Below are 14,292 nucleotides of genomic sequence, written 5' to 3'. Positions count from 1 at the left end.
AAGAAGGGTATCATTATGCCAGGTTTCCATTAAAATCAGAAGAATTAACACACACAAGTACAAACCATGAACAGTCTGCTTAGGGATACCAGTCCCCAGGTGGGACTTGGGGATTGCCTGGAATTACAGCTCATCTCCAGACTACAGTGATCAGTTTCCCTGAAGAAAGTGACTGCTTTGGAGGGTGGCCTCCATAGCATTATGCGCCACTGAGTTCCCTTGCTGCCCCAAATCTCATCCACTCCTGGCTCCACCCCCAAAGTCTCCTAGTATTTCCCAACCCAGATCTGATAACCCAAATTCTCCTGCTCAGTCAGTGTAGAGGGCCTGAAGGCAATAGTAGGCCATGTGAGCAGTTGCTGGGGGCTGGTGAAGAGAAGTGAGGAAACATGCACTCAATGGCAGTAGAAGCTTAGTGTGAGATGTTAAGTAGTTGGGCATGAGGAAGAGAATGTGAGAGCTGTTAAGTAGTTGGGCATGAGGATGTGAACAAGGCTGGCAGTCGCTCCCCAGGGTATTACTGCAGAGATGTTTCATGGCAGATCTATTGGCAGATCCAATTGAGCTCAGACAACTGAGAGCACGTGGAGAGAGCTACTGGGGAGAGTTGCTGCTGACCAGGTGAGGCTATTGTTCTGCCTGGGTGTGGTGATTGCTGGGTAATTGTTGGGAGGCTTAAAAAGGGCTGCTCCTCACCAGAGGCAGACCTCAGACAATTGAGAGCACGTGGAGAGAGCTACTGGGGAGAGTTGCTGCTGACCAGGTGGGGCTATTGTGCTGCCTGGGTGAGGTGATTGCTGGGTAATTGTTGGGAGGCTTAAAAAGGGCTGCTCCTCGCCAGAGGCGCAAGCCTTTGGCGCGAGACAAAGGGCTCTTGGCCTGTGGGTCTTGGCCTGTGGCTCTTGGCTGAGCAATTAGAATCAGTAGATTATATCAGTAGATTATATTTCCCTAGTACTTGCACTGCCTAGACATTACAATGGAACTCCAGGACACTCATCCCATCATCTGCAATGAGTGTGACATGATTGCCTTCCTCCCAGAAGACAAGATGGACTACAGCTGCCCCAAGTGTAAACTGGTAAGACTTTTGGAGGAAAAGATTAGGGGATTAGAAAACAGAATTATTACTCTGACCCAAAGTAAGGAAGGGGAGGAGTTCATAGACCAGAGCCCTGCAACTCGGAATAAAGACAATACAACTAGTCCTGAAGAGGATAAGGAGATTGACCACAATAGGGAGCCTCTGCAGACAGTTCGGAAAAAGACTCAACGGCGAAGAGCGAGACAGTTCTCGGGGCCTTTGGAGCTCCAGAATAGATTTCAGGCCCTTGCAGAGGAGGTGCAAGGGTCAACGAGGGAAGACGTCCCAAAACAAAGTCCAAGACAAAGGGAAGAGGCCACGGGGACAGAAGGAAATGGAGTTGAGAAGAAAAAAAAAAGGAGAGTACTGGTAATTGGAGACTCCCTGCTAAGAGGAATGGATCGCCATGTGGCTGGGCCCGACCCCCTAACCCGAGAGGTGTGTTGCTTGCCAGGGGCGAAAATTAAAGATGTTTCAGAACGGCTGCCCAAACTCCTCAAATCTACGGATCGCTACCCATTTGTGATGGTCCATGTGGGAACGAATGACATGTCCCTGAATACCATTGCTCCTATTAAAAAAGACTATCAAGATCTGGGGAGGAAGCTCAAGCAAATGGGGGCACAAGTGGTATTCTCTTCAATTTTGCCTGTCAAGGGAAGAGGAATGCGTCGGGAGAGGAAGATAATGGAGGTGAATCACTGGCTGCGTAGTTGGTGCCGGCAGGAGAGATTTGGCTTCTGGGACCATGGGATAGGCTTTCTTGAGGAAGGCCTACTAGCACCTGATGGACTGCACTTATCGAAACTGGGGAAGAATGTGTTTGGCAGGAACCTGGGGAGATTCATCAGGAGAGCTTTAAACTAAAGCCACTAGGGGAAGGAGACGATCAACATAGGGAGTGTATGGAAGGAAAACGATTGGAGGCAGCCCAACTGGCAAGGCCAGCTAATAGGGAACCAAAAGTAAAAGGATTCAGATGTCTTTATACTAACGCCCGAAGCATGGGCAATAAAAAGGAAGAGCTGGAACTTCTCATGCCGATGGAAAGGTATGATCTAGTAGGCATCACAGAAACTTGGTGGAATGATTCTCATGACTGGAACGTAATGGTGGATGGATATGAACTGTTCAGAAAAAACAGAATAGATCGAAGAGGTGGAGGAGTGGCACTGTATGTGAGGAAAGGGCTTACCTGTCAGGAAATTCTAGTGGAGGAGAGCATATCTAAAGTGGAAAGCATCTGGGTGAAAATAAGCGAGGGGAAAACAAACAGTGGTAGTTGGTGTCTGCTACCAACCGCCTGACCAACGAGAGGATGTGGATGCTGCACTTTGTGAGCAGCTTGAGAAAATATCCAAGCGGCATGACCTTGTCATCATGAGTGACTTCAATTTCCCAGATGTGTGCTGGGAAACAAACTCTGCGAAGCATCCTCAGTCATGCAACTTTCTGACCTGCCTGGCTGACAATTTCATTTATCAAATGGTAGATGAACCCACAAGAGGTTCAGCCATACTGGACTTAATACTGACCAACAGGCAAGAGTTGGTGGATGAGGTGAAGGAGGTGGGGACCCTAGGGGGAAGTGACCATGTCCTCATAGAATTCCTTTTGAGATGGGGAGCCAAGGAAGCTTGTAGCCAGACGCGGATGTTGGATTTTCGTAGGGCAAACTTCAATAAACTCAGAGACATGATGAGTGTCATACCATGGATGAGAATGCTGGAAGGGAAGGGAGCATGTGAAGGGTGGGCGCTACAATAGCAAGAGCTATTGCATGCTCAACCAATTACTATCCCAGAAAGACGAAAACACTGCAGGAGCTCTAAGAAGCCTATTTGGATGAACAACTTCAAGAGGAACTAAGAAAGAAAAGGAAAATGTTCAGGAAATGGAGGGAAGGACACAGCTCTAAAGAAGAGTACCTACAGGTTACTAGGCACTGTAGATCGATCATCAGAAAGGCCAAAGCTGAGAGTGAGCTAAGATTGGCCAGGGAAGCCCATTGTAACAAGAAAAGATTTTTCAGTTATGTGAGGAGCAAACGTAAAGTAAAGGAGGCAATAGGCCCACTGTTGGGTGCGGATGGACAAACTCTAACGGAAGATGCAGAGAAAGCAGAAAGGCTTAGTGCCTATTTTACATCTGTTTTTTCCCCACAGGTCAAAGTGTTTAGGCACATCTAGAGATGGCCATAGACAAAGGAAGGGTCTGGGTGGCAGGTTAACATGGATAGAGAGGTTGTCGAGAGGTATTTAGCTGCACTGGATGAGTTCAAATCCCCTGGTCCAGATGAAATGCACCCGAGAGTACTCAAAGAACTTTCCAGGGAACTTGCACAGCCCTTGTCCATCATCTTCGGAACCTCTTTAAGGACTGGAGATGTCCCGGAGGACTGGAAGAGAGCAAATGTTATTCCGATCTTCAAAAAAGGGAGGAAGAATGACCCGGGAAACTACAGACCAGTGAGTCTGACTTCTGTTGTGGGGAAGATAATGGAGCGGATATTAAAGGGAGTGATCCGCAAACATCTGGAGGACAATTTGGTCATCCAAGGAAGTCAGCATGGATTTGTCTCCAACAGGTCCTGCCAGACCAACCTGGTATCCTTTTTTGACCAAGTAACAGGTTTGCTGGATTGGGGAAATTCGGTTGATGTCATTTACTTGGATTTTAGTAAAGCTTTTGACAAGGTTCCCCATGATGTTCTGATGGATAAATTGAAGGACTGCAATCTGGATTTTCAGATAGTCAGGTGGATAGGGAATTGGTTAGAGAACCGCACTCAAAGAGTTGTTGTCAATGGTGTTTCATCAGACTGGAGAGAGGTGAGTAGCGGGGTACCTCAGGGCTCGGTGCTTGGCCCGGTACTTTTTAACATATTTATTAATGATCTAGATGAGGTGGTGGAGGGACTACTCATCAAGTTTGCAGATGACACCAAATTGGGAGGACTGGCAAATACTCCGGAAGATAGAGACAGAGTTCAACGAGATCTGAACACAATGGAAAAATGGGCAAATGAGAACAAGATGCAATTTAATAAAGATAAGTGTAAAGTTCTGCATCTGGGTCAGAAAAATGAAAAGCATGCCTACTGGATGGGGGATACGCTTCTAGGTAACACTGTGTGTGAACGAGACCTTGGGGTACTTGTGGATTGTAAACTAAACATGAGCAGGCAGTGTGATGCAGCTGTAAAAAAGGCAAATGCCATTTTGGGCTGTATCAACAGAGGCATCACATCAAAATCACAAGATGTCATAGTACCATTGTATACGGCACTGGTCAGACCACACTTGGAGTACTGTGTGCAGTTCTGGAGGCCTCACTTCAAGAAGGACGTAGATAAAATTGAAAGGGTACAGAGGAGAGCGACGAGGATGATCTGGGGCCAAGGGATCAAGCCCTATGAAGATAGGTTGAGGGACTTGGGAATGTTCAGCCTGGAGAAAAGGAGGTTGAGAGGGGACATGATAGCCCTCTTTAAGTATTTGAAAGGTTGTCACTTGGAGGAGGGCAGGATGCTGTTTCTGTTGGCTGCAGAGGAGAGGACACGCAGTAATGGGTTTAAACTTCAAGTACAACGATATAGGCTAGATATCAGGAAAATTTTTTTCACAGTCAGAGTAGTTCAGCAGTGGAATAGGCTGCCTAAGGAGGTGGTGAGCTCTCCCTCACTGGCAGTCTTCAAGCAACGGTTGGATACACACTTTTCTTGGATGCTTTAGGATGCTTAGGGCTAATCCTGCGTTGAGCAGGGGGTTGGACTAGATGGCCTGTATGGTCCCTTCCAACTCAATGATTCTATGATTCTATGATTCTATGATCCTTTAAACTGAAGATGTTGGGGTTTGAAAATGGGACCTTCTGTATGCTAAGCAGATAATCTGCCACTGAACCATTGTCCCTAACAAACAAACAAACAAACAAATGCCTCCGTGAGTCATTACTCAATGCCTTTGACCCTACCATCACTATGTTTTCTTCTCACTCTCACAAAGGTTATCCAGAGAGCTACATTGCCCTGTAGGAACTGGAACCAGTCCAAGATGCTAATTGCTACCCTATACTGGCTTTCCACTCACCAATGACTTATGAATATATGACATTGCCTTATATCAAGGGCTGTATAGCCCTCTTTTCTGACACAAAGTAGCTGTCCAAGGTACCAGACAGAGCTGCCATGCTGAAACTTGCTGCTGATATCCTTTGCGAGGAAATGCTGGGTGCTGAACTTGAAACCTTGGTTGCCATACAGATTGCTATCTGGGACCACTCACACTTTTCTGTTTGGGAGCTGTAATGGACCTGCCCTTCCCTGGATCCCATGGCCCAGTCATGGAGTGGTGTGGCTCATTGGATGGAGCATCTACTTTCCATGGCTGGTTCATTGACCAGCATCTCCAGTTAAAAGAATCAGGTAACAGAGGAGGTTCGCAATTTCAATAAACAAAATGACAGATACTAATACAGCATGATTTCTCACTACTGAGGGAGGGACAACATGAGGGATGGGAGGCTGTCCTGCCCCTGCTGGCTTCACACCTGAGCCTTTGGGGAGGCTGCTCCAGCAAACAGTCTCCTTCCAGAGTGGGGGGGGGGGAATGGGAGCTGAGAGCCGAGGGCTGCCTGAGGGAATGCAACAGAGAGGGGGGAATTGTCTCAGCAAAGGAGCAGATAATTTCTGCCTGACAGAGTGGCAGAGTGGTTTAGCTCTATATCTGGGAGAAGACAGAGTTGTGACTGAGGTCTGTCTCTGGTCATAAACAGGCCTAGTAACTACAAACTTTAAAGAGAATTCACCACATAATGTGTATATAAATAAATCTTCTTGTTTTATTGAACCTTCTGCTTCAGCGACCTCTGCCCTGCAGGCTCAATACAAAATTTACTTCACAGCAGCAACAGAAAAGCGTTATGCTTGCTGCCCTAAGAACATCTTGTAACTGAGGGGAAGGTTTATCTCTCAAATTCATCAAGGGGGTGAGTGTGAGTCTCCTCGGTTTCAAGACCAGCCCTGTCACAGAGGGCAGGGCAGATTAGCTGTTCCCTTTCCCTGATGGAAGACATGTGGAGAGGAAACAGGAGAGTGGAACAGGAGGCTGGTGACGGGTTGGATGGGTAGCTGCTGCCCTCCAGTCTGCTGTGCTGCCTGAGACAACTGGAGCTGCCAGCTGAGCCAGCCCTGCTTGGTGTGTCTCCTTGCAGGCTGTGGTCCACTGCTGGAAAAGGAACTACCACTTCATCCATGAATCACTAACTCTTCCTCCAAAATCCCACAGAGATGAAATCCCAGTAGTGTGAGCAATGGCAAGGCCTTTTGTCAAAACGGCACCCTGTATATTAATGCTGCTGTCTCTTTATACGAAGAGAGAACTAGTCACAGTGCAGTTAACCATGGCGATACAAGGAGCTGGCACTGCTGTATGGGAGAGGCACAGCACTCATTAGAATGCAGTGGGCATCAGGCACAGGACTCATGTCGTGGCATAATAACGAGAGCTTTGCATTCTCCTGAACTGCCGCATCTCTGGAGCAAATCAGTACAAGTGCTCCTGCTTCAGCTGTTTTAACAGAACTTGTTGAGGCTTAGAGAGTTCTGCCCTATTAGATACAGCCTAGCAGTACAACAACAGCTGTACTCCTCTGGGCACACAGGTCTCCCTGGCAGCATTCAGTGAGATGCTTCACCACATGGCCTCTCCTGGCCAAAAGGATGCTCCAGTGGCAAGGCAAGGGGATTGCAGAGTGAGGACATGTTGGCTGCTGAGCCCCACTGTCAGCCATGACTGCAACACAACCTTGACGGATGCAAGCAACTGTTAAACAGATCGACTGATACAACTGCTTTGTTAATTGTCACTGGATAAATTTGACTGGTGAGTTCCCAAATTATTAATTTATTATTTGGGGCATTCAGACTGCACCTTTCCATTCTCAACAGGGATCCTATGACTCCCTGGTGGCACCTGACACATTTGAAGGGGGCCAAAGACTGAAAAATGTGAGATGGGGAGCCGAAATCGTTTTTGGGAAGCCCTGGTCATTGAACTGATGAAATTTAATTTTTCAATACAAAGTAAAGCAAAATATGAGGGAAATAAAGGTAGAATAAAACTGGAAATACAACAAACTCTCACCAATCCTCTTCCTCTTTGTAGCTCTGCTAGAAGACCAAGAGGGAAGGACAAACCCTCAGGTGGTCCTGCTATGAACACAACTGATGTCTCTTAAGGGTTTTGCCTTCCCACAGAGGGCTCTTGCCAGCAGACCCCATTGGACTGGCCAGTTTTGGAAACTGGAGGCTTGACTCGCAGTGCAATCCTAAACAGATGCACCTTTCTAAACCCACTGAAAGAGGCTTAGCCAGGTATGTCACACGCACATGCATATAAACACATGCTCACACACACAATTTTAGCAGGTTTTTTTTTTACTGGTCAAAACATCATTTACTCTTACTAAGGAATGACAGATTACGTTTAGAATCATAGAATCATAGAGTTGGAAGGGGCCATACAGGCCATCTAATCCAACCCCCTGCTCAATGCAGGATTAGCCCTAAGCATCCTAAAGCATCCAAGAAAAGTGTGTATCCAGCCTTTGCTTGAAGACTGCCAGTGAGGGGGAGCTCACCACCTCCTTAGGCAGCCTATTCCACTGCTGAACTACTCTGACTGTGAACAATTTTTTCCTGATATCTAGCCTATATCGTTGTACTTGAAGTTTAAACCCATTACTCGTTGAACTCTGTCTCTATCTTCCGGAGTATTTGCCAGTCCTCCCAATTTGGTGTCATCTGCAAACTTGATGAGTAGTCTCTCCACCCCCTCATCTAGATCAGTGGTCCCCAACCTGCGGGCCGCGGCCCGGCGCCGGGCCGCAAAGGCCATGGCGCCGGGCCGCGGCTCCCTCTCCCCGCCCCCCCCGCAGTAAAAAACTTCCCGGGCCGCAAGCTTGCGGCCCGGGAAGCTTCTTACTGCGGGAGGGCGGGGAGAGGGAATCAGGGCCGGGCCACGTCCGTGCAGGCCGCGCCCGCGGGTGCGGCCCGATCCGCGGGCGCGGCCCGCGGGTGCGGCCCGATCCGCGGGCGTGGCCCGCGGGCGCAGCCCGATGCGTGGGTGTGGCCCGATGCCCTGCCGGTCCCCAGCCTAATAAAGGTTGGGGACCACTGATCTAGATCATTAATAAATACATTAAAAAGTACTGGGCCAAGCACCGAGCTCTGAGGTACCCCGCTACTCACCTCTCTCCAGTCTGATGAAACACCATTGACAACAACTCTTTGAGTGCGGTTCTCTAACCAATGCCCTATCCACCTGACTATCTGAAAATCCAGATTGCAGTCCTTCAATTTATCCAACCGCTTTCCTAGGTGTCAGTCCCATGGAGCAGGCTTGACTAGGACTCTCGGAAGACCTGCTCGTTGTAGCCCTGTAAATTGTAATACTGGGAGGGGAAGATGGATAAAAGCTTTGGCTTTAATGTGTTGTAGGCTGGCCATCGAGGTAAACAGGATGCTGGACTAGATAAATGGGCTTATCTTCTGATCTTCCACTGAGCTACATTTCCTTCCATCCCAAAATGGCACCTGTATATAAACTATTCAAATATGTTCCAGTTTAACTTGTTAATCAGTTGTTTAGAAGTATATAATAAAGGACTCAAAAGAAATATTTAATTAGCTATTTACCCCGAGCAAATATCATGGAATGAGAGATGTAAGGCAGATGAAACGTTACTGATATTGGCCCGGGGGCCTGTTGGTATACTGTATGGATCCCCAACAAACTGCTAAATATGGCATGGACAGGAACACCAGATAAACATAGATTTGTGCTCACAGAAGTAAAATGCTTTTCCAAGAACAATGTTAAAACAAAACTACCCAGTTCCACAAAATAAGTCACAAGTATTACAATTTGTCACCACATGTGGCATACACAATAGGACAGATACTTATGAAATCCTACAACAGCAGTGACTAATGCTAGCACTTCTACTGAATACGAGCAGCTTCCCCCCTCCTCCCTCCCTCTCCAGACTTCACCACAAACATTGGCTGGAGAGACAGGAATAGATCAAGGCCCAGGAAATGGATACAAACGGAACACCCAGGATATTGTTTTATGGTTTTATTGTTTTCATCACAATATGTATAATGATGATTGTTGTGCGAACCTGATGGAAAGGGTGGTATATAAATCTAACAACAACAACAACTGATCTATTGATCAGGAATGCAAAAGATAAACAAATGGAGGTTAGTGTTCTGGCTGACCTCTGGGAGATGCAGCTCCCAATAAGCACTCTGCTGTGAAGTTTGCCTTGGAATAGGCATACTTGTTCAGTCTATCCTACCTTGCAGGCTTGGTATGAGTATAAAATGCAGGACAGGAGGCCAGTGTACACAGTCACAAGCTTCTCTGAGCAAGGATGGGATAAAAATGTACTAAATAAAATAAAGCATTTGGCCTGCTCATGCAAGACCAGCCATTCTCAAACTCACCTGATTTCCCCTTGTTTGTACACAAATCAGTCCTTATTCTCAGTGGCAGATCTGCCTCACATATAGCAGCTGCCTCTCTGCCAAACCCCAAACATCTCTATATAACAGAAAAAACGAAAGATGGAACTTGACTCCCCAGTTCACCTTCTATTTTTAATACTCTGCACCCACCGTTACAGATGGCACGTGTGCATCAAACCATACATGTGATCAAAAGGGTGACTGCCACAGCTACAGCCAAGGCTAAAAGCAGCCCATTAAGTGAAAACAACCATTTCCTGCAGTGAATCGATGTTGCAAAACTTGGATTCTCCCCCTCCTCCTTCCCATGGCAGGCAATAGATCTTCAGCAGCCTCTAAAGCAGCAAGAACTTCAAAAAGAGGCTGCAGGAAATCCAGGGCTCAGCTTACACCTCTCACTCCCCCCACCCCCAAATCGGTTTTGTGCTTTGTCAGACAGTTGCACTGCCAGGAGAAGATTTCTTGAAAGAACAATGCCTTGCTGTCATTATTTTCTTTCCCAAGCTTCAAAAGGATGTGCAGATTAATGCAAAATGGACTGCACAGCAAGTACAATGCAGAGTGCAATGCTCAGATGTTTTCACAAAAATGCCCACTGTTTGCTCATTTATAAAAACTGATTTGGCAACTGAGCTGCTTCAGAAGAGATTTTAAAACTGATCCCAAATCTGACCGATAATGATTCAACTGGACCATTTCCGCACAAGTCTCTTTGTTCATGGGGTTCATTCAGGCTTCCAGATGACAACACTTCCCTTCTGTGGCTTTCCAGGGACTGGCGAGACTCTGCCTGGCCATTGCCCCATCATAAGGAAACACAGATAAATCCACAGTCCCTTTTTGTCACGTCGCAGCAGGAATGTCAGGAAAGGAAAACTTGGGCTGTCCTTTTTCTGGCCTCCCAACTAGCTATCCACCCCTGAGAGTAACTTCTGTCCTCCTCTGCCCGCCATTTTCCCCAAAGGACTTTTTCAAAGCCTGCTTCTGCAGGATCGGCAGAGGCAGTATATGTATACTAGAAGGCAAGCCTGTTTTTTGCAATAAAACGGGTGCTAGCATGGTGCGTGTCTATGGTGGGGGAGTTTGTAGGTGGTAGGAGCTTGTTAAGAGAGTCTGGGTCTTTTCTTCTCTTCTCCCCCTCCCCGGTGTTGACTGCCTGGGGCGAGGCGTCGGGGCAAGGCACTCAGCAGACTTACAGAGGAGATTGCTGAGTAGGTCAGAGTCGCTCACAAGTCGTGAGTTGGAGGGCATCGGGAGAGAGACTCCACACAGGTAGAGGGCAGAACCTATAGTGGTGTCAGAGGTGCTGCCTGCTCTTTCTCCCATCCCACAGCAGCTGCCAGTGGCGAGGTACATCTGCCAGAGGGAGGGAGTGGCTGGGCAGCCTCCAGCGGTGTCGACATTGTAAAGTGGAAGCACCTGAAAAGTGTGTAGGTCATGTGGCAGGGTAGTTGACTGCAAAAAGGGGACAGGGAGGGGAGAACATGGCAGAGGGAAAGCAGGGCGCAGGAAAGGGGGATGGGGGCCCTGCGCACGGGGCACGGAGAGCCGTGTGGGGGAAAGTCCCTTGGAAGACGAGTGGGGTGGCTGACCTCAGGACGGAGTCTTCCCCATCCATTCCCAAGAAAGCATTGAGTGCTCCTTCCCACGAACCATTTCTGTAGCTTCCCTTGCAGCAAGGGCCTTCAGCAGCCATTGTCCTGAGAGAGAGCACAGTGGCGGCAAGGTGGAGGTGCAGACTGTGGCAGACGAGCTGGCTCTGGCAGCCAGGCACTTCTGTGAGTAAAGTGGCAAGAGGCCAGCAACAGAGGGCAGGGGCTGTAGGAGCAGGGCCAAAAGCTGGCTGCAGCCTGATTGGCCCTATTCCAACTCGGACACCCCAGACACACTCCACCCCCTGGGCTGTTTCACAAATATTAAGAGGAACCATGGATTATATATTTTAAAAGGCTGGAACTGCATTGCTACGCAGTTTATATATGCATTGCTTGACTCATGCTTAGGTGGAGCTGAGAATGAGAGTTTCTTTCTTTCTTTCTTTCTTTCTTTCTTTCTTTCTTTCTTTCTTTCTTTCTTTCTTTCTTTCTTTCTTTCTTTCTTTCTTTCTTTCTTTCTTTCTTTCTTCCTTCCTTCCTTCCTTCCTTCCTTCCTTCCTTCCTTCCTTCCTTCCTTCCTTCCTTCCTTCCTTCCTTCCTTCCTTCCTTCCTTCCTTCCTTCCTTCCTTCCAAAAAGGGACTGTAGCCTGACCATGTGGGAAGGAGCCAAGGCAGAGAGGCAGGTCACCTCATCACCTTTTCCTTTGCTCCACTGTGCTGCTCAGTTCAGAGCCACACTGCAGAGCCGAGAAAAAGCAGTGGGGCGCCCTCCTGATTTCCCCCTCCCCCCTCTGCGCTGCTCACACCAGCAAAGCCCGAGCCCTTCCCTGTCGTCCTCCCTGCTACATTTTCCTTCACCCTGCTCTGTTTGGAGCCATGCTGTGGAGCCAAGGAAAAGCGACTTTCTCCTTCACCCCTCCATACTGCTCACAAATTGAGCTCCCCTGCAAAGGGAGGGGGGAAGACATGAAAACACCACTTGCTAACTTTAAATCATTATATGCTGTGCTGTCTCTGTGTTGCTACATTGATCTTGATTTTTTTTATAAAAACAAATTCTGTTTGGGGGGGGGCTGCTAGGATGTGAGACTATGGCACTGAAAGGTGATTGGTAGTTGATGCTGCATCACAGTGATCGAAAAGCCAAAATGGGGAGGGGGGGGGAAAGCAGATTGTCATTACTTTGCTGAGCCTCCTGACTTGTCAGGAATCAAGAACCTGAGACAAGACTGGGGGATACAGCGAGAGGAGACTCCTGTCAGGAAGACAGAAACTGCACACTAAGTGGGTGCGCGCCTTGGCCACCTCTGTGCAGAAACAATCCTGCAGACTCAAAGTGCTGGCTATAGGAGATGTGTGAATTTCTGTTCTGGATCTGAAAATACTGACAATCCAAAATGCAGATCTCAATCAAACTGCAGCTGACAGCAATGCTAATTAGTCACTTGTTTGTTTTCCAGCAGGCAGAAGAAATTACCAGTTTTCATCTGCTCCATTTGCTTCTCACAGTTTAAATCTTAATTTGGGTTTTAGCTTTATTTGAAGTTGTGGCGACAGTAGATAAGATTTGTAATGTCTGTTCTAAGTGGGGGTATATCAAAGAAAGCTACAATGATGCAGGTGCAATAAAAGGATGGATTTCTTCTTAAAAGAACACTATAGCCTTGCAGAGCCTCTTGTGGTGCAGAGTGGTAAGGCAGCAGACATGCAGTCTGAAAGCTTTGCCCATGAAGCTGGGAGTTCAATCCCAGCAGCCGGCTCAAGGTTGACTCAGCCTTCCATCCTTCCGAGGTCGGTAAAATGAGTACCCATGAGTCTGCCATGAAAACGCTGGAGGGCGTCACCCCAAGGGTCAGAAATTACTCGTTGCTTGTACAGGGGATACCTTTACCTTTACCTTTTTATAGCCTTGCAACAATGGGACAAAAAGAAAGAGCCCCCCCAGCATTTATCCAGCATATCTACAAAGTCCCAACATTTATGGAAACAAAAAACTAACTTGGATGCTGGACTAGATGGATCACCAGTCTGATCCAGCATAGCTCATCTTATATTTTCATTGCCACAAATTAATTCATTTCACATTTGTTTCCAGGCCACTGGAAAAAGAGTCATCTGGAAATGGAAAACCAGAAACAAGATTTAAGTTTCTAGGCCTGTTCTTAAGTGCCAGAAGCTGTTTTGGGGAAGAGCTCCTATTAGCAACCTCTTCCCGTGATCTAGAGCCCCACACATGCTTTTATGCATGCATGGAGTGCCTGTCAGTGTAACATAAATTTCATCAATAATTGTGGAGCTGTAGATCACTTCCCGAAGCAAAGGGGAGAAGAAAATATTTTTGGATGGAAGAACCTTCCCCAGAGCATCATTTCAGGCTTCCACAAGCAGATGGCACAGAAACTTAAGTGTATACAGGGTGTATTGTGTGTGTATTGTTTATGTTCCACGTGAACCACTATGAGCCTCAGGGGAGAGCGGTATACAAATATAACAAACAAACAAATTTACCAATTTTTTAAAAGTGAAATTGCTACAGAAAATGGAGAACATAAGGAAGACTCCTGTCTTCCCTTGAAACCCATCACTTCAGAACAGGCTCCAAGGAAAGCTGCTGCAGAGACTAGGGCTGAAGGCCCAGGAGTGTTCAGCAAGGCACAGGAGCCCCCACACTCTAGACCCAATGAGTTTCTGTTCCTTTCCCAGACATCTTGAGAATACCAAGGATACTAATCCAATTACTCCAGATTATTTCTGAGACAGAAGTGAGTAGGCTTTCCAACTCATCTCTTAGTACAATGAATACACCATAACCCTTGTTCTACCATGGACAGAATGGAGGAGGGAGGGTTTTTTTTTTTTGCCAATTCCTTCTCCCTGTGGCAGATCTCCAACTCCTCCAAGCTATGTCACTGTCTCACAAGAAGCTGTAGATGTGATTCAGATCTCTAAACAGATTTACAGGCTAACCACATAACAACGTGAGTGTGTGTCTGTCAGATTTTGGTTTTAGAAATGCTTGATTTCTTAGCTTGCTTCAACACATAAATTTGCCCAGAATTTAAACTGTCCTTTGAAGC

The 14,292-nt window shown here is 47.2% G+C and overlaps 1 protein-coding gene across 10 annotated transcripts in view; it reads right to left on the bottom strand.

Moving 5' to 3' along the window:
- Positions 1–14,292, bottom strand: part of HHAT (hedgehog acyltransferase) — a 252,438-nt gene that overhangs the window by 5,595 nt on the left and 232,551 nt on the right. The gene's annotated exons all lie outside the window — the stretch shown is intronic.

The sequence above is a fragment of the Paroedura picta genome, chromosome 1 (assembly GCF_049243985.1).
Source record: "Paroedura picta isolate Pp20150507F chromosome 1, Ppicta_v3.0, whole genome shotgun sequence".
NCBI lineage: Eukaryota > Metazoa > Chordata > Lepidosauria > Squamata > Gekkonidae > Paroedura > Paroedura picta.
This window is presented reverse-complemented; position numbering and strand designations above follow the sequence as displayed.